This window comes from Pinus tabuliformis, chromosome 8 (assembly GCF_031772625.1).
Source record: "Pinus tabuliformis cultivar Carrire ecotype Pingquan chromosome 8, CPIR1, whole genome shotgun sequence".
NCBI lineage: Eukaryota > Viridiplantae > Streptophyta > Pinopsida > Pinales > Pinaceae > Pinus > Pinus tabuliformis.
Genome location: NC_142294.1, coordinates 2,021,687,429 through 2,021,708,836, shown reverse-complemented (window position 1 = coordinate 2,021,708,836; position 21,408 = coordinate 2,021,687,429). Strand labels below are relative to the sequence as shown.

Here is a 21,408-nt window from a genome sequence, read left to right as displayed (position 1 = left end):
TACAGTTATTTGCACAACTGAGGTGGAATAACAGCAAGGAAAGGGGTTTCAAACAGAGGTGTACTGACTACAGGCAGAAAAACTCTTGAATAGATCTGAAAAGAGTGAACACAGAAACCAAAATTTAGGAACAATGCCAAGTCTGATCAGCGCACCTGTAACACAGTGAATTTGAAATGCAGCGCACCTACTACACTCAGGAAGTGCGCTGAATTTGAGATTCACAGAACAGACAGTGCGCTGGACCAGGAACGAGACTTTGGTTGGGTTCCGGGTCATAGTTTGTAGTTCAGTTCAGGTATTTTGTCCGAGCAAGTGGTAATCAGTAAATCAATCACAGGGGTAAATCTAAGGAGGTTACTAGAGCCACCATAAGGGAAATTAGAGAGTTTGTAAATCAATTGTTTAATTCATAAACAAAACCCGGAGATTGACTGAAGCGACATTTATCTACTTTGCATTTGCATAGCAAATGCAGTTCGAAGGCTACCTGGCTCGACTTCAGGCTCCATCTGTAAGTTTATAAAGTAAACAAATGTAGATAAACAAACAATCTACTCGTCCCCAGTGGAGTCATCATTTTGTTACAGGGAAAAGTGTCTATGCAAAACTGCTAATCCCACTAAGGCTGGTAGCTACCTTAGAAACAAACAAAGTAAAACTACTTTCGTTTTCCTTTATGAAAGATAGATGAGAGAAGAATAAAGGAGACCAACCTCTGTCTTGCGCTTGGTTCCTTGCTCGATTCCTCTCTCTTCTGATAGTCCTTTGCTACTCGCTTTCTTGTATACCCAGCTTCACAGAGTACCTGTAGAATCAAAGCAGCATAACACTATACGAGAACATGGATCTATTATCATAAACAATCTAGGATCAGATGTAAATTGACCATACAAATGCATAAAACATAAATTACACAAGAGTATGGAGGAAAACTTGAATAGCTTTATTGATAATCAAGAAAGAGCCAAGAGAGTTACAACCAGTTGTTCTGACCCAACATCATCCTCTCAGCAAGTAAGCCCTTCTTCACCTCATGAAAAGCTTAGATCACCCAACACTATGATGTTACCTCAAGAAACCAACAGCAATTCCTTACAAGATGCAAAATTCCAGCCTCTGGATCTCTGGGATGAGGGATCCATATATAGATATATGTAAGGGAGATGAGTCAGCTTTTGGTTTGATTAGTGTCCTCCCTCTAATAGTTCTTGCTTCCACTTGGAGATTGATGATCTCTTACTCATCCCTGGTCGAATTCAGAGTGGCAAGTGTCACAGGAGAAGTTTCTGGAAGATTCCATGCTTCTCCAACTCGTGGATTGACACTGCCATTTGTCTCTTCTCGCCCATCGCACCCCATAGAAGGGGTTTTTGAAATGCAACGCACCCACTGTGTGTATTTAGGTGAGATGCAACGCACTTTGCCTATGGAGCAGGTGAAATGATCCAGTTTTGACCAATTCTGAGTAGTTTTTCATGGAAAACTTCTGGGAGAAGCTGTAATCATTTGACCTTGTTCATTTAGGGGTTGGAACAACACTTTTAGGGACTTAGGAGCCCTTGTTTTATGGACATTTATGCTTGGGGTTGTAGTGCCCAAAAATGTCTATAACAACATATCAAAATATACAGATGATAATGGTCGGTGAAACCACTGACACGTCAAGGTCACCTTTGCTAGAGCATTCTACTTCCTGGGGGAATGAATGCATGCCCATGGAATAGAGAATGGCCGTGTATCATTTCTTTGCACCTATGTGGAGTGGCTATCATTCCCTATCATTTCCTGAAGGAAACTGAAGATGCTCCGCTGATCATCCCACATTTGTCATGCTTTGAGATGTATCTAGAGGAAATGACATCTTGATGGATCAGTGTTTCCATGAGTGCTTCAAGTTCGCATCTCATCTCTTGATCCTCACCTGCAGAGATATTTAATCATTAGCTATGGATATAAAAAATATAACAGAAATGCCTAAAAACAAAAACCTTGCCTTTAGCCACCATTTCTATTAATCTCACAATCCAGTGAAATCATGATTATTAGGCCGTTGAACCTATTATAACCTCTATTCCCATTGCCCATAAGATTCATTATTATTCAAGAATCCCTTGACAAGGCTTCAATAGGTATACCATTCACCTTACCCAATTTTATTTTAAAATTCAGGACCGCAACATCTTATCAAATACATAGGAAAACACGGGAAAACCTACAGACGAGCCGTACGGCCAGACTTGAGAAATTATGGACACAAGCATATAATTATCGCCAGGTCCACCATATCGCTCCTTTGCATATTGCATAACCCCCTGGGCTCCGCCGATTGCGATAAGCGATTGGGGCTAGCGGACCCAATATATATATATATATATATATATATATATATATATATATATATATATATATATATATATATATATATATATATATATATATATATATATATATATATATATATATATATATATATATATATATATATATATATATATATATATATATATGTTAATGCTTCCAGCGGGTCCACAATGGATGACTTCCCTTTGAAAAATCCCGGGCCTCAATACTTTATCGAATACACAGAGATACATGGAAAACCTGCATCCAGCCATAAGGCCAGACTTGAAATATTATATACCTAGATTCATAGTTGTTGACGGATCCGGTAGATCACAGTGCACCTTATATATAACGCTTGGGTTCCGCCGATTGTGATATACGATTGGGGCTCTAAACCTGATAATATATATATTGCGGTTAATAAAGCCATCGGGTCAGTAGATAGTGGCGCGCCATATACATAGCCTTGGAGCTAGCCGATTGCAATATGCGATGGGGCTCCGGACCCAAAATATACATAATGTGGTTAATAATGTCGTTGGGTCCGGTGCCTTATGGTATGCGTTGAGTTGATTGTGATAGGCAGAAAAAGTGTGATTTAGGCATGTTTGTGAAGCATTTCCACTATAGAGAGTTATAATGGGAATAAGGAAGCGATGGAAGGTTTCGTGGGTCAAAAAAGTCCTGATGAGGATATGAATGAAGGGCTTATATAGGGTTATAGATGAATCGTGTAGTAGGGATTTATTAAGGGGGACTTAACCATTTAGAATTGAAGATTTGACTTGGAAAAGAGTTAAAATCCCTGAGATAAAACAGATCATTCAGAGGGGTGCAATATCAACTTCTACGGGACCCATTCAAAATTGCTACCAGGGAAAATTTTAATAGGGTGGTTGTTGTGGCCACAACAAATGGCGAACCGTTGGGCGAACCAATTATCTCTATTTCCAAATAAACCTTGGATCAATAGAACATTAGGGTGTTAAGATAAACTTGAAATGCACACTGTACAGATGGACAGGCATGGGTTCCACTTCAACATTAATTGCTTCAGGTGGGAAAAAGACAAATAGCTTCTACTTACTGATAGGGTTTTGACAGGCATTCTCCAATGGTAGTATTATGGGATTTATTGACCATCCTTTACCTGTTTCCTACTTTCAAAATCCTTTCAGGGCCATCACTAGTCTATCAATACCTATTTTAGGTGTGTACCTCAGCTCTTTATCACTCATCAAACTTGATGTAGATATGTTTATCTGCACTTTGTATAAGAATTTCAGTGCTATATTTTCATATGATTGAATGGGGCGTAGTCATGGATCATGCCATATTTTTAAACCGCTTAAGCAAGGTTGAGCATGCTGTGTCAACCGACACTCTGAGCCCGGCAATAGTCCTAAATCTAACTGGCTTCCCAAATAACCTGTCCTTCCAAATTGGCACAAGGACTTGACATTTCATTTTCTTTTAAATAAGTCCTTCCAGTTTCAGGCACAAGGACTAGAGCACAATTGGATTTGCCACAGGATATATGACAGTGAGCTTAGCCCATGAAAGGAGGTATACTTGTAGATGATAGGTGTTGGAGAATTTAGTATGGTGGATGGGACCAATGGAGAATAATTGTAAACCTTACAGGAAAGTATGGGCTAGGTCTGAATGGGATTTATTCAAAATTTAGTGTTCCTCCATTCCAGTCCAGCTGTAGTTACACATTTTTTGTTTTATAAAGATGCACTTACATGCTCCAGATATCCATGTTATCAACAGATCTTACCTAGTTCCCAACATATGCCAATGAGTGGCTTCATCTTGAATTCCACTGTTGATTTTCCAATTCTCATGGGCTCATTGAAAATTTGTTTGATTTGCAAAGTAACGATGGATTTAGAATCAGAAGACTCATCAACAGGTTAATGAGGGAGGCAAAAGCTGAAGGTGGTGAATGAGGACAATCTAAAAAGGTAAAAACAAGATTGGAGGACCGAAATCAGTTGGCTAAAAAGGACTGTAATTCAAAATAGAAGGAAAATAAACTTTGCAGAAAAACAAGAAAGGAAAAGATAGAAATGTAACTAAACTAACAACAAAAATAAAATGAATTCTAACCTACTCAGGAGGTAACCACCATGTGGTGGCTACTAGAAGTATCTCTTGAGATGTTGGCCATTAACATGGAGTTTTTTAGTTTCTCCCTGTAAAGTTATCTATCTATAATTTCCCTGACCAATTTTTTCCACAACTTGGAATGGGCCCAGCCATAAGTGTTGGAATTTCGTGTGTTTACCTTTTGGCTCATTCAACTTGTCCCATTTTAGGACTAGCTCTCCTACTTGGTAATCTTTATCACCTGCCAAATGGTGATCAAACCATATCTTCACAATCATTTGGTGATTTCTGAATTTATTTATGGCTTTATCTCTCAATTCCTCGAACCTCATCAGTTGATTGATCCTCTCTTGATGTAAGGCTGAAGGGGTTCCTCTTGAAGCTTGGGAGAGTTGTAGAGAGGGAAGGGTAATGTTTGGAGGAAAGATGGCTTCCTATCCATAGATGAGAAAGTATGGGGAGTTTCCTAAGGCCACTTTTGGGGTGACCCTGTCAGCCCAAAGGGCATTTGTTAGAGCATTGTGCCAATTCCTCTGGTTGTCAGCAACAAATTTATGGATTATGCGTATGAGGTTCTTGTTTGAGGACTCTGCAACTCCATTTCCCTTGGGGTAATAATTCGATGCATACCTTCCTTTGAATTGATTTATCAATAGCAAATTCATTCAATTTTAGTGATGAAAAGTAAGAAGCATTATCAAATATGAGAGCGTCAGGAATGCCATACCTGTTGATAATGAATTTCTCAATAAATGATATTACCTCATCTTTTTTCACCTTCCGAAGCGGGATGGCTTCGATCCATCTGGTGAAGTAGTCGATCACTGTGAGTATATACCTCTGCTGCTGTGAAGAGTTTGGTGTGATCTCGCCTATGACATCTAGGCTCCATTGCTGGAATGGGCGATAAATCATAACGAGTCTGAGCGGAATGGCTGGCTCTCTTTCTCGTACTGGGGAAGTTTGACAAGCTTTGCATTTCCGAGCGTAGGCGTGCGAGTCTCTGAACACTGTGGGCCAATAATATCCAATGCTTAATATTTTGTGAGCAGTGGTCTCTCTACCGTAGTGACCACCTCCTGGGCCATTGTGCATTTCTTTCAAGACATGATCAACATCACCCTTTTCCAAACACCTCAGCCAGATTCCATAAAAAAATTTCTTGTATAATGTGTCATTGACCAAATGATACTGATTAGATTTTAATCTGAGTTCTCTCCTTTGTGATGCATCCATGTGCTCAGGGCATGCTCCTCATGTGAGATAGAAGCGTATGTCGTAATACCACGACTCAATATCCAAAAGGGCTTCTGACAATTCGCGTTCATATATCAGCGTTTCATTAATCCATAGGGGCTCCTTTCATTTTGCATGCTCTGCACTTCTGGTTCTTCGAATGCCCTTTCTCTATCCACCAAGGTTTCTACTACTAGCCTACACAATCCCTACCCTCAAACTATCTTTTCCTACTTAATCTCGAGGTCGAATTCTTGAAGTGCGATGATCCAATTCCCTCTCTATTCACCCATTTCTTTCGGCACGAGGAGGGTTCTTACAACAGGATGGGGAACGATTAATTTAGTCTTGGCCTTTAATAAATAACGACGGAAGTGTTTTACGGATTGAAAAACCACAAAGCCTTGTTTCTCCATGTTTGGGTAGTTCAGTTCTGCTCCCTAAAGATTAGAGATCATATAAGAAATAGGGACTTCGTTGCCATCATCATTTTTTTGAGTGAGGATCGTGACATATGAAATATTAGAAGCAAAAGTGTACAAGAAGAATTCCTTGCCAAAATTGGGCCTGACCAGTGCAAGAGCTTCTGCAATGGCTTCCTTGATTCGCTGAAACGATTTCTTAGTTTCATCGCTCTAGTTATACACAACTTCCTTTTTCATCATTAGCTACATAGGACACATTATTTCTACAAAACTTGAAACAAATTTCCTAACGAAATTAATTTTCCCAAAGAAAGATTGCATTGCATTTTTATTTGCAGGGGGTTGTATTCTCATGATAGTCTCTACTCTTTCAGAATCAAGAACAATCCCTTCTTTAGAGAGTATATGACCTAGTAGTTTCCCTTATGTGACTGTAAAGACGCTCTTCTTGGGATTCAACGATATTCCATACCTTTGGCATCTTTCGAAGATCTGTTTCAGGTGATAAATATGATCCCTTCTGTGATATGAATACACAATGATGTCATCCATGTAAACCACTTCTGATCTGTTAATCAACCCTCAGAAAGCTATGTCCATGGCTCTCTGGAATGTGGCGCCTACATTAATAAGTCCAAAACTCATTTTATGATATGTGTAAGTTGTTGGGTTGTGTTATATTCTTTCCACGACTAGCCCACGTAGTTAACTGGGAGGGTTAGAGGGGGCGCGGAGCCCCCCTTTGCTGTGCTGATTGTGTAGCGGGGGCGGGGGAGGTGGGGGGTGCATCATAGGGGGTTTAAGGTGTACCCGTAACCCCATTTTATGGGGTCCAGGGTAGCGCCTTGGAAAATTTTGGTTTTGGACCCTATGTTAGGTTGGGCAGACCCACCTATGGTTTTATGCATGATTTTCGCACATGTTTTTGGATGCAATGGTTTTTGGTCCATGGTACTGGATGCGATGGTTTTCGGTCCACGTTATTGGATGCTTCGGCATGTATAAGTATGTATTGTAACATTGAAAGGAAGATAATGAAAAATCAAGCTGGTAGTCCTGGTTTTGGGATCCAGGGGAAAATCTCTATATATATATACATGTGTTTTATGTGTTATGCTCTCACATTGTTTATTTTATGTGTTTTAGAATTTGTATGCGGGTAATTTCTGTACAGGGTTAAAATCTACATTTTGTATCAGAGCTGTTTTCGCTTCAAGGGGATTCATTTGTTGCAGATGGGTTTCGCTCGGGCCTGTGGTAGACCCTTGTTATCGGGAAAAATAGTGTCTATGCAGAGCTGCTAGTCCCACTAAGGCTGGTAGCTACCTTAGAAACAAACAAACTAAAACCACTTTCGTTTTCCTTTATGAGAAATAGATAAGAGGGGAATAAAGGAGACCAACCTCTGTCTTGCGCTTGGTTCCTTGCTTGATTCCTCTCCCTTCTGGTAGATCTTTGCAGCTCGCTTCCTCGTCTACCCAGCTTCAAAGAGCACCTGTATAATCAAAGCAGCATAACACTATCCAAGAACATAGATCTATTATCATAAACAATATAGGACCAGATATATATTGACGACACAAATGCTCATAACATCAATCATACAAGAATGTGGAGGAGAACTTAAATAGCTTTATTGATAGTCAAGAAAGAGCAAAGAGGATTACAACCAATTGTTCTGACCCAGTATCATCCTCTCAGCAAGAAATCCCTTCTTCACCTCATGAAAAGCTTAGATCACCCAACACTATGATATTGCACCAAGAAACCAGCAGCACTTCCTTACAAGATACAAAATTCCAGCCTCTGGATCTCTGGGATGAGGGATCCATATATAGATTTTTGCAAGGGGGGTGAGTCATCTTTTGAGATTTTATTAGTGTCCTCTCTCTGATAGTTCTTGATTCCACTTGGAGATTGATGATCTCTTACTCATCCCTGGGCGAATGCAGAGAGGCAAGTGTCACAGGAGAAGTTTCTGGAAGATTCCATGATCCTCCACCTTGTGGATTGACCCTTCCATTTGTCCACTCTCACCCATAGCACCCCATAGAAGGGATTTTCAACATGCATCGCACCTACTGTGTGTATTTAGGTGGGATGCAATGCACTTTGACCATGGAGCAGGTGAAATGGTCCAGTTTTGACCAGTTCTGAGTAGTTTTTCATGGAGAACTTCTGGGAGATGCTGTAATCAGTTGACATTGTTCTTTTAGGGGTTGGAAAAACACCTTTAAGGACTTAGGAGCCCTTCGTTTATGGACATTTATGATTGGGGTTGCAGTGCCCAAAAATGTCTATAACAGTTGCCCCCTAAAGCATGAGGTCATTAATCTTTTGATGTCGGGTGAAATGCTTTATCATGAGGATCCGAAGTTTTTTGAAGTTGGAAGGTGACCTGTAATAAGATACAATACAATACATTATCTTCATAATATTTTCATGATCTAGCTGAGGCGGGCATTCCCATGCTCAGCTTCATAAATTCATTTTCATGTACATGAGACAGACAATCGTCTGAGTGTAGACTGATGATTCTGGTAGAGCCATCATCCCTTATATTGGATGATTATTTGTGCAACAATGATGTACATTTGATGTCTTTATTTTCGTGAATATATATCGTAGCTCGAATGGATGAAAATAGATCTGGGGTCTTCAATCTCATTCGATCTTCACTCTAAGTACAAGTCGATCCATGTGAGAGATGTTCTGGAGTCGAACATGGAAAGACATCGCCTGATTACCAGCCAGTGATGTAAGCTGTTAACAGGTGCGAGAGGAATCACCGATAATGATGATGACCCTCAAGGTACTACAGTACAATTCACGTGGTGTGAATAAGGGACTTGGCGTTGAACACCACGCAAAATCTTTCGGTCGAAGGCCATTGATGTAAACCTGTCATCGGAAGTGAGAAACTTGCCATTGAGGCATGCAAGCTTCAAAGTACTGAAAGGGTTATTCGTAGATCGACTTCTTGGATAATGAGCTGATGTCAACAAGAAGCGATCCATCATAGGAGGGCCTTAGTGAATCCCACATCAATGACATGGAATGGAGCAAATGATTTTAATGGAGGTGAAAACGATCTGGTGATATAAGGTTTAGGGTGGCGGTCATGAAAGAATGGAGTGTGAATCTATTGCAGCGGATGAGACACAGGTGAATTCTATGAGCGGCTTCTCTTGAACATATCGGCAACATTGACATGATGGATCGGTAGCATTAACCCCAAATATGGATGGTGTGACGGAACCATGGTGATGTGACCAGTGAATGGAACAACCCAACCCGACTCAGATGCGGAGTGAAAGTGTCATGTTCAAGAGCGACTTGCTACCAACAAAGTTTCTTCAAGTTTTCTTCCCAATTTTTCCCCAGTCATTGTTGACCAGTACCTCTTTATTTTTGTCAAGCTTGAGGAGGATAACATATCCTTGTTCTATAATTTGCCCTTTGGGCAAACCCATCGCTATGTTTTAACGAGCCTAGCGATAGTGAAACTCGTTCTTGTCTGTCATGGACAAGTTTGTCGCTATTTGGTTTTAACGAGTTTAATGACAAAGATAACTCGATCCTTTTCAATTTCAGAGAGTCTGAAAAGGGACGTAAATAAAACTCCAAAAATACTTTTTCGTCACATAATCCCTTGAGTCCGAAAAAGTATAAAACAATACAAAAGGGATGGATTTTTGGTACTTTTAACGAGCTGAACAAAACAAGCACTCGATATTTTTGTGTAATAATCCCTCAAGTCCAAAAAATATTAAAATTTAAAGGAGGGATAACACTTCCGGTCACTTTAACGAGCTAGAGAGGCCAATGGCTCGGCAATCTTTTCATATTTTACGAGTCAGTTGAAAAGAGCTTAAAGGAGACTCATTTTTTGAGGAACGAGTGATAGATTCGGGTAGCAGCTAATTCCAGGTAAGGTTTGGAATTTTCCAATCACGGCAGTGTCACAAGGATGGCTAACAGCATCACTCTTCGCAACTGTTCCTCAAAAAGGGTAAACAATCAAATGGGGGTGAATGATCAGCCAATATAGAGTGGAGGTGATGATGAGAACATGACCAAGGCTTCAAAGGCTGATGGTAATACATTCAAAATGGTTATTTACCGGAAATTGGTTCATTTTTTAATAAGCTTAAACTTTGGAGGAACATTTGCTCATTGCTAATGTTTATTTTTTAACGAGCTTGAATTCGGCATTAAAACTGCTCGATATAATGGTCATTGATTTTCTTGATTTTACCATTAATAACTTTGTTCCTTCAAAGGTTGTACTGCCTGCTCAATTGCTTCATCAAACTAGTTAGAAATGAACAATATATGTTTGAAAAATGAGTCAAAACACTAATATTTTACTTGAATTACGTGAAAAGTAATTTAAAAGTGGTTTTTTACCTCTCATTTTACCATTTCATTTGAACTTTGGTTTGTTGGAGCTTTGGAGGTGCTTTCCCCCTTGATTTTCACTAGCTGATTCCAGGAGATTCTGTGGATGATTCTTGGCGCCGTCTGGACCAGGTAGGAGCTAAACCTGAGCTCTTCAGTTTCATTCTTTCCTTTTTGAATTCTGAGCATGTTTTCTGGTTTTTCTGAGCCTCTGGGGTTTGAAAAACTCGCCCTGGCTCCATCGCACCCTTTCTATATCGAAAGGTGCATTGCATGTTGGCCTGGCCATTGGCTAGTTAGCATGCAACGCACCCAGAACACTGCTGGGGGTGCGATGGGCGCAAGGAGGGAAAATTGTGCACAGTTTTTCATGGAAATTTTTGCCTGTTTTTCACCAAATCAGGATCTGACTCTTCTCTTGTTTGTTTTCAGAGATTCATTGGAGCAAAATTCCTGTTACATGGTGAGAACGTGAGCATGAAGAAGAGGACATGCTTGCTTTACATTATCCGGTTATGGTAAATGCATTGTGGAACTCTGGCCTGTTCAAGTTTTTCCGCATCTTTAGCATGAGGCAACAAATCAACTTGTTGCAGTATTTACTCGATTCCTGGGATCCTACCAGCCAGGTGTTCCAGATTAGGGGCAAATCTATCCCCTTGACTGTCGTGGACATCTATTTTTTGACCGGCTTATCGAGGCGGGGTGCCCCTATCTCATTATCAGGTTTGGCCCGTGGGGGTGAATCTGTGAGAGATTACATTCGCAGGTATTGCAGAGAGGGAGCTCAGCTGAGTAAGGACGGAAAGATCAATATCCGAGATGTCACTGACAGGCCCTTAAGGACCATTCTGTTCACTTTTGCTAGAATGGCTGGTAGTGCGGCTCTTCATGTGGCCAACTGATCTTATATGCAGTATGCCTTAGAATGTCTTGAACCAAAGGTGTTCAACTGGTGTGATGCAGTACCCTTTGTGATGAAAGAACAATTGACCAAGGTGAAAAATAGAAGATTGAAGAACTTTGGATATGGTTCTATTTTGACCGCTTTTGCCTTGGAAAAGATCCCGCTGATGCAGCCGAAGTATATTTCACTTGGTTTACCTCCACCGACTGAGCCACGGATGCAGAGATGGGTCGACCATATGTCCAAACATGCTGGTCAATCTCAGGTTTCCTTTAATGATACCTTCTTTGGGTGGTTCGATCGTCAGGAGATGGTTTTTTTCGAGTATCCATATGCTGGTATGGATTTCCGTGGTGACCCGGATTTGGTATTGCCGGCTGGCAAGCAATGGGGCGCCATTGGTAAATTCTTTAACCATATCTCTATTTATCATTTCCCTTTATAATGTTCTTTTGCTTTTTCTATCAAGACTAATCAAAGCTCATCTGCTCATGCAAATGTTGGACCTGTTCAGCTAGTAGTACGCCTGAAAGTGCCAGTTGTCACTCCAGCAGGAGAGGCTGTGGGAAGGGCAATCCTTCACGACCTCAATGTGGCCGAGACTCTTTCAGCATCACAGGATCAGGTCGAGGGCCTCACTCTCGGTATTCCAGATGTGAGGACTAACAAGCTGCCTCTGAGGTTGCAGCGACATACTACTAGCGTGCCAAGTCGATGGACTAGGATTTTACGCATGATTGCACAGGCAGTGGCTTGTTATCACCAACATCATTAGACTAGGGTGCCCCCTAGCATTTTGAGTTTTAGGTCATTTTACCAATTTTGTCTTGGTTACAGAACATTATGTCTAAACCATAAACAGTTATATATATATTTTTGATTTTCAGAGTCTTATTTTGGTTAAGTTACATGATCCTGATGCAAATATTGATGAAATGCTTCTTTTTATAAATGTTGCAAATGTCTATCTAACACATAATTTTCCAATGAGTCTGTTAATGTGTTTAAGTTTCTGGAAATATGCTGATATTGAATAAAATCAAATCCAAAATCTTGACCCTTAGGAACATGCGATAGATAGTTGGATTTCAGACAGAGTAGATACCAGTGAGTTGTAGTATGACGAGCTGTGAGTCTAGCCTGACGACAAGTCGGTGTATTCCATGGGTGATGGCATCAGAGAGAAGTTCTATCAACGTGCTATATTCAACAATGTTATTTTTTGACCGACCAATACATACCCCTCTGAAACTTACTAACTCACCGCTTGGATCAAAAATGGCCTAGGCTGCAGAGGATAGGTTCCGCGAACTACGACTCGCTCCGTCGGCATATCCAACAAATGATTCCAATAGGTTCGACATCTACAACAAATGTAAAAAGTGGATTACTTGACCAAAACAATTACCCCTAGTGAAAACAAAAATGTAACAAAAGCATATGGGTTACTACATTGCATCATGCATAATAACGCTTAAGGTACAACCCGTTATAGGGTTGCGCTAGCAGAATCCCGTCATAATCCATTAACTCGTAGGCTCCTTTTGCTAATACACGTTTAACAATATAGGGGCCCATCCATAAAGACTTGAATTTACCTGCTCCCAATTTATCGGATTCTTGGTCGTAAAGTAAGACCAAGTCACCTTCTGAGAAGACATGGGGTTTGACATTCTTTTCGAACTGCGCCTTGACTCGTTTCTTATGGGCTTCATTAGCCAAAGCGGCATCACAACGGGTTTCATCCAATTGGATTAGTTCCAAGAAATGAGCCTCCTCTTCTGAAGTTTCGGGGAGAAGGTCGACTGCGAGTTTGAGGGACGAGATTTCACACTGAACTGGTAAGATTGCTTCTAGGACATACACCAGTTGGAAGGGTGTAATCCCGGTTGCATTCCTTACCGATGTTCGGTATGCCTACAAGGCCGAGTACAGGATCAGGTGCCAAATCCTTTTGTGGACTCCAATCATCCTTTGCAGCATCCGCTTCAGGACCTTGTTGATTGCTTCAACTTGTTCATTGGCCTGCGGGTAATATGGAGTAGAGATGTCATGGGAAAACCCTAATTTGGCAGCCAATTCAACCATCATGTGATTGCGAAAATACGATCCATGATCTGTGACTATAGCCTGTGGAACGCCGAATCTGGCGACTACATTATTGAAAAATAAAAGGGCAGCTGTTTCACCAGTGTTATCTAATGTAGGCATCACCTCGGCCCATTTGGTAAAATAGTCTACTGCGACTATGATATACCCATGCCCCCCAGTCGAGGTGGGGTTACATGTCATGAAATCTATGCCCCATTTGGCGAATGGCCCAACAACAATTATTGGCTACAGAGGCGTGGGTGGTCTTCTGGTTTTGCTATCGAAAATTTGACATGCATGGCAACTTCTGACTGCGGTTATGCAATCTTTGAACATTGTTGGCCAGAAGCATCATGCTCGTAAAAAATTTTGCACCGTAGCGCAACCAGATTGAGGTCCCCCACACGCGCCTGAATGGCAATCATTCAGGACTTTTTTGGCCTCCTCATGGGTGAGGCACCTTCTCAAAACTGTATCGACACCACAACGGTAAAGCATATCACCGACGTTCATGTAGTCTTTTGATTGGTATCGAATACGTTTTTGTTCCGAGTGGGAGGTATTAGGCCTATATTTTTGGGTTTGAAGATAGATGATTATATCTCCATACCACGGATTGCTTGAAGATATCAGAAACAAAGATTCATCCACAATGGTTTCTTTATATGTTTCATCATTGGACAACGATGAGAGATCGCATAGTAATTCCACAAATACCAGGGATTTCTTCGATTTGGATTTTACAAATTCCAGATCAAACTCTTGAAGAATTGCTATCCATTTTGAATATTTGCCCCCTAGCAACTGTCGCGACAATATATAAGTCATGGGGTTGCAATCTGACAGAATGGTAGTTTTTCGAAAGAGGACATAATGCCTAAATCTCTGTATCGCTTGAATAGCTGCGAGAGCGAGCTTTTCAACATAGGAATACTTGCTTTCTATATCATTTAAGTTCCTACTTAAATAATATATAGGATGTTCAATTCCGTTGTCTTCTTGAACTAAAACCATTGCGATGGTTGTATCCGCTGCAGCCAGATACAGGTTAAAGTCTTTTTGATAATCAGGAGCGTACATTAATGATGCTTTCATTAGGGATTCTTTTAAAGCATCAAAGGAAGCTTGTGCAACTTGATCCCAGATGAAAGGCACTTCCTTTTTCAATAGACGTGTATAACCTTTAGCAAGTTCGGCGTAATTTGGAATGAACCTCCTCAAAAAGTTTGCTTTCTCTTGGAGTTTCTGAATCTAAAGCAAATTTGAAGGTGGAGGAAAATTTATGATTGCCTGAACCTTACATGGGTCGAGACAAATCCCGTCCTTTGAGACTACAAAGCCAAGTAAACGACCAGAACTGACACAGAACACACATTTGTGTGGATTGAGTCGTATCTTGTAGTGTCGGCAACGTAGAAATATCACTCTCAAATGCTGCGGATGATCAGTCCGCTTTTGCGAATGAGCCGGAAGGTCATCGAGATATGGTTGAACGATGTTTTTGATGTCATGGAAGGCATAATTCATTGCCCTCTGAAATGTTGCCCCTGCATTCTTTAAACCAAAGGGTAATTTGTGATATGTGAATGTGCCCCGCGAACAAATAAATGCAGTCTTTGACTGGTCCTGTGGGCGGATATTTATTTGATTATACCCGGAGAACCCATCCATGAATGAAAATATTTCACATCCGACGCATTCATCAATTATCTGGTCAATAAAGGGTGTAGGATATTTGTCTTTTGGACAAGCTTGATTTACATCCCCATAATCGACGCACACTCTAATTGTTCCTTGTTTTTTCATCACAGGAACAATGTTCGATACCCAATCGGTTAAAGGAATCGGGTAAATGAAACCAGCATGGGGAAGCTTTTCAACTTCTGCCTTGATGGCAGCGGCTTTCTTGGGGTGCACCTGTCGTAGCCATTGTCGTACTAGTTTGACATCTGGATACATCTTGATTTCATGTTCAACTATACTCGAGTCAATGCCTGGCATTTCATCATATGACCAAGCAAAGACATCTCTGAATTTGCGAAAAAGAGCGTTATATATTTCCAGTTCTGAAGGAGAACAACATTTGGCAACATAAATATTCTCTACAACATCCGTTTTGGTCAAGATATTTATGGCAATAGTCTCTTCAATATTGGACAAGTTTCGCTCGGAATTCACCGTGTTTACAGTATTTGATAGGAAATCAAAAAGTGAAGGATGATGGAGGTCATCAGGGGTATCTTCTTGATAATCCAGAAGATGGGAATGATGGTGGTAGTCTTCCCATGGCGCCCCGTCAGTTATCATTGACTGAACAATTCCTTCGTCGGTGTAATGCACTTGCGACCAAGGATCTAATGGGGTGTCATATTCCATAGACCTATCTATCCAAACGCTTGATGAGCATTGATTCGGGTCTGCCTCCCATGCCGAAAACATGGATTGCTACAATATTTCTATTGGGCTTGGAGGCAATATCTGCGGATGATCCATGTTAATATTGTTTTCTGAGATCTTTTGAATCGAAGAAATCATATTGCAGGTTCCTACCGTCGCCACTTCCGCCAGATTGATTGGAGGCGGGAGGGCAAAATTCCCCATTAATATAGGGTCTTTTAGTAGGCCTACTCCAATATTTTGAAGCGAATGAGGGCTTCCATGGATCATCGAAATGCTTCCCATAACTTGGGAACTATTGGGGAGAAATGTTTGTTGGTCGACGATTGTAATTCCTCCTTGAAAAGGAAATGCAATCTTCCTAAAGTAGGTCAACACAACTGCAGCCATAGTATATATCCATGGTCTTCCCAGTAGGATGTTGTAATCGAGGTTTCCGTCGATTACTTCGACATCTATTTCTACTGTTTTCCCTCCTAGTTCAACTTGGAAGTTACTTAGAATACCATATGGGGTATACGTTCATCCGTCAAATGCTTTTAATGTTGTCGAAGATCACAACAAGGTTGGATATCCTAAAGTTTTCCAGCAACTCATCGACATAATACATGTCGATGCCCCCTCATCAATAATTGTTCGATGAACAGTTTTGTTGAGGGCTTTCACTTGAATGAGGAAAGCTAGTTGAGCTGGTAACTGAGGATCGTATCCTTTATGATTAAAGGACACAAGATTAGAATCCTTTGGGTCTATCCCACCTATAGCTGATAATAAAGCCTGCTTTTGGGATGGGCAATTTTCCAATACCTCAAGTGTCGACATAGCGGATGGCGATTGGGCCAGATCTTCCACTATATTATAATGCTGTGCTGCTCTGGCACGAGGATTAAATGTCGACTCGTGTATTACTCCCTTTGGAGGTTTTATTGTTAGCTCTAGAATGATGGGTGGTGCAACTTCTGCTGAAGTTGTTGTCGAACTACTAGGTTGATCTTTATCCTTGTTGTTCGACAGCTGTGGATTCCCGTAATCTTTATTCCTTGTCGATATCAAAGCATCATTTTTCTATTTTGAAACCGACAACATCAATACTTGGGACGGGGAAGAATTTTCACTAGCAACCAGATTTGTCCCTAGATTTGGAAACAGATCAGTCAATACCGCCGAGGTTTATGAATTCTTGAAGAATCTTTTAAGCTCAGCTTTACGTGGACAATTTTTTGTCCAATGATCCTCATCACGTATTAAGCATGGATTTTTTGGTTTCCTATCTCCAGGAGGGTTTGCAGAAGAATTTTCAGGTGATGATTCCTCCTATTTCTTCTTCTTACCTTTGTTTTTCTTCTTGCCTCCTGGTTGCTTGGTTTCTTTGCCTCTGTCTGTTGAGACAGCATTTACTTTCAAGGCGAGAAGTTCTTCTTTTTCATTTTGACTAGAAATCTTACGGGCCTTTTTAGATGTAGCCTTTGTTGATTTCGTGTCTGTCGTACCAATCACGCCATCGCCGGCATGAGAGTCATTGTTTGGTTTAGGAGGAGGAAGGACAGAAAATTCCCGCCTGGGAGCGTCAGGGATTTTATCGTAGAGCGTGCCAGACTGAGTATAAATCAAGTCTAAATATTGCGCACGAGAAATAACTTGCTCTTCAGTGATGACTCCTCCTTTTGCCACATCTTCTGTAATGGAAGGTAATAATGACTTAATAAACCATTCAGCTAAAAGTTGATCAGGAACATACGTTTTTACCATTCTACGATGACGTCGCCACTCATGAATATGATCAGATATGTGAGTGGCTGTTGTTTGTTTGAAATTGGTAAGAAGTTCTATTCCCGTTTCGTACCTTATCGGTAACTGAAAATGAGTTAAAAAGGTTGTGGCTAGGGCACTGAAGTTGTCAAACGAAGCTCTGGGTATCTCGAGATACCATTTTGCTGCCGAACTAGTTAATGTCCTCTGAAAGAGGCGAAGCCTAATCGAATCATCGTTTAGGGTGTTTGATGAACACCACAGATGAAATGTCATCACATGATTCAATGGGTATTCACCCAGATTTCCATTAAATTTAGGAATATCTGGCGGAAGTTTATGTGGAATCGCTGGTGTCACACGGAATCAGTCAAGGGTGCGGACACAGCTGACCTTCCTAGAATTCTAAGACATTCTAATGACAAACAAAACAAACTGGAGCTATCCTTCTCTAAACATACGTTATGATATGAGAAATCAAGTGTTTCGTTCTTACCTTTGTCCAAACGCTGTTGTAGAAGTCCAAGCTTTGTTGATCTGGATGAGCTCCTCCGTTTCTCCAAAACCTGTAATCACCAACAGTCAAACAATTAAATAGCACCTGATTATAACATAAAACAAAGCATATTCAACACATAGACCAAGGAGTACATGAAATAACCCATTAACAACAAGCTATTGAGAAGAATGGACCAATTTGCATTAAAGGTAATCAAAAGGAACCATTACAACCTGAGCCTTGGTGTTGTGCAAGCTCCTTCCAGGGTCCACAAGAGTCTTCCTCTACTTTGACAAAGCTCACCCACTTCCAAATAGAACAAGTAAAGATGACAATCTCTCCTCACAAGCTTCTAAATGGGAGTCCTAATTCCTGCAGCATTTACCCTTAGAAATCTATAGCTTTCAACCTTTTTCCTTCTGGCTCAATGCCTCTTTTTATAGTGCTCAAGAGGAAGTTAATCAGGTCCACCATCAATGGGATAGTCCCCTCCTTGGATGGGATCACTCCCTTATTGATGGGATAAGTTCCTCTTTGATAGGAGTGCATGAACCATCTGGAGGCGCTCAATACACATCAAACAACCTTCTAGAATGCTCTAGAAATGACCACAAGTAAGTTTTTGAAGATAAAACTTGCGCATTTTAACCTTTTTAGAGGGACGCACCTGCCCCTTTAGATACAGAGCGTCCTTGGATGCCGACCTTATGAACAAAAGGTGCGTACCCGTAGGCAAAGCTTGAGAGAACCTGCGTACCCAGAGATAAACATATTTTATAAGGACTTTCTCTCTTTCTTGGAGTTTGACATGAATAGCTGAGGCATAAGACTTGCTCAAGAGGGTAGTATGGCTGTTGATAGAGCCATACCGACTGTAAATAGCCATGGTGACATTTTTTAGTGTAACAGATTGCCCCCTAAAGTGCGAAGCCTGGAATAGATTAGGGTTTTGTATTATCTAGGAAGGGTGAAGCACTTTATCATTTCGAGGATTATCTCATGGAGAACCTGGTTGGAACCTGCAATTTTCAACACAAAATACATGGATAAGATTATATCATCACTGAGGTAGGCATTCCCATACTCAGATAAAAACTTTAACTAACAAACTAACTACTCTGATACAGAAATGATCTTGTAGTACATCATAATCATAGACTTTTGTAGACACAGTATGGGCGCAGCCATCTGTTTATGATTAGTCTACTTAGATAATGAATACAAAACTCCTCGCAGCCTGGACGGTAAAGATTTGATCTAGGGTCTTCATTCCTACTTCTCGAATTGGTACGATTCTAGCCATGCGAATAAATGAGTCGATGTCGAACATGGTAGAAACCACTTGATTACCAGTCGATGATGTAAACTGTTAACAAGCGTGAGAGAGACCACCAGTAATGTCAATGGTTCTCAAAGTACCCAGTACAATCCATGAGATGTGAATGAATGAGTTGATGTCGAACATTTCACGGAATCCTTCGATCGAAAGTCAATGATGTAAACTGACGTCAAAGGCGAGAAACCTGCCATTGATGCATGCAGACTTCAAGGCACTGACGATTTCTAAGTCATCTCTCTAGATAATGTGCTGATGTCGATAGAAAGAGACTCGTTGCAGGCAAGCCCACAACACGAAATCATTGTTCAAGTTGAAGAAATATTGCTGTAAGGACTGACTCAGGGATGGTCAAATGGATGACAAGTATTTTGCAGATGAAAGTTTTGTTTGCAGACCTCTTGGACACATAACGACACGACAGATGGTTTGGTGTTAAATAACTCAAAGTTAATCCCCGGAACCCGGTTGAAGACTTTCAAAAGTGGTTTGATTCACTGTGAGGTAAAAGATTTCCCAACCCAGGTGAATGAAAAGTGTCGTGTCCAAGAGTGGCGATAAAGTTTCTTTTGAGACAAAAGGTAACAAATAGGCTCGTTCTTCTCTCTTTTCCCCCACCATTTCTGGCAAGTACCTCTTTATTTTTAACAAGCTTGAGGAGGATAACATATGCTTGATTATAAGCTCATCCTTCGGATGAGTCCAACCCAGTTTTGATTCGAACCCTAGGAAGGAGTGGTTCGTTCCTGTTTGTAATTGAACAGGTCCTTTACTGTGAAATGTTTAACGAGCCCAGTATAGGAGAAACTCGGCGTTTTTCAATTTTAGAGAGTCTGAAAAACTTAAGGAAACTCCAAGTTGAACTTTTTCGTAAATTTGTGTCCCTCAAGCCCGAAAAAGTATAAAATAATACCTGGGGGAACCGCTTGATCTTACGACCAAGGAGTACTTTCATAATTAGTGTCACTGACCTGAAAATTAAAAAGCGATCAAGGACACGTCGTTTTATTTCCGTATCGAGTTTGAAACGACAAAAACACGGCAATCTTTTCCTGATTTTACGGTCAGAAAAGAGCTATAAGGGGACCATCTTTTAATTCCGTTTTAACGAGTGTAAAAGAAACGCTCGGCAATCTTTTCATGTTTTAGGAGTCAGAAAAGGGCTTAAAAGATGACTCTGATATTTTGTTTGTGAAAAATGACAATTTTCCCTCTAAGTCCCTTTGTCCTGCATAAAAGCGACACATTACTCATACCTGTTTAAGATAGGCAAAAATTCATCGAAAAACATCTTTCCATGGTGAAAAATGAACAAATTCATCCAAAAAACCTATAAAAAGACTTTTTACCATGCCATTTTTACCATTTGACTGTTGAGGTTGAAAAAGGAGCTTTTGACAAGAAACTTCCCGTGGTCGCTGTGGAAAATCCGACCGTTAGAATCAAACGCCGTCTCTTCCAGGTATTTCACAACATCCTCCTTGTCAATTTCATCCGTTTAGAATTTTGTTTTAAGTTTCATTTTTTATTTTTAGGGGGTTTTGGGTTTTGGAAACCGCCCTGCGGGGGACGCAGGTTTCCTAAAGGCTGGCCTGCGTCCCTCGACTTTTTCCTACACAGGGAAAAGGTCGGGGGACGCAGGTTACCTTCAGGCCACCTGCGTCCCGGCGCACTGTGCGCCAAACGCAGGGTGCGTCCTCCGCAAAACGCGGGTTTTGAAACCCCAAACTCCCAAACCAACCATTGAAATTTCTCAAAAATAATTTTAATGCCTGTTTATCCATGTATAGGGCACTTATCATGCTGGATTGGAGAGAAAGAGAGCATGAGGAGGTTGATGAAGCTGCAATCAATCATCAACCCTCCCTCGATGCCCTAAGAGGATGTGGATTATACAAATACTGGT

The 21,408-nt window shown here is 40.8% G+C and overlaps 1 pseudogene; it reads right to left on the bottom strand.

Annotated features, from left to right (window-relative positions):
• LOC149244542 (indole-3-acetic acid-amido synthetase GH3.6-like) overlaps positions 1–20,793 on the bottom strand; it is a 187,611-nt pseudogene extending 166,818 nt beyond the window's left edge.
• Between the last annotated feature and the right edge of the window lie 615 nt (positions 20,794–21,408).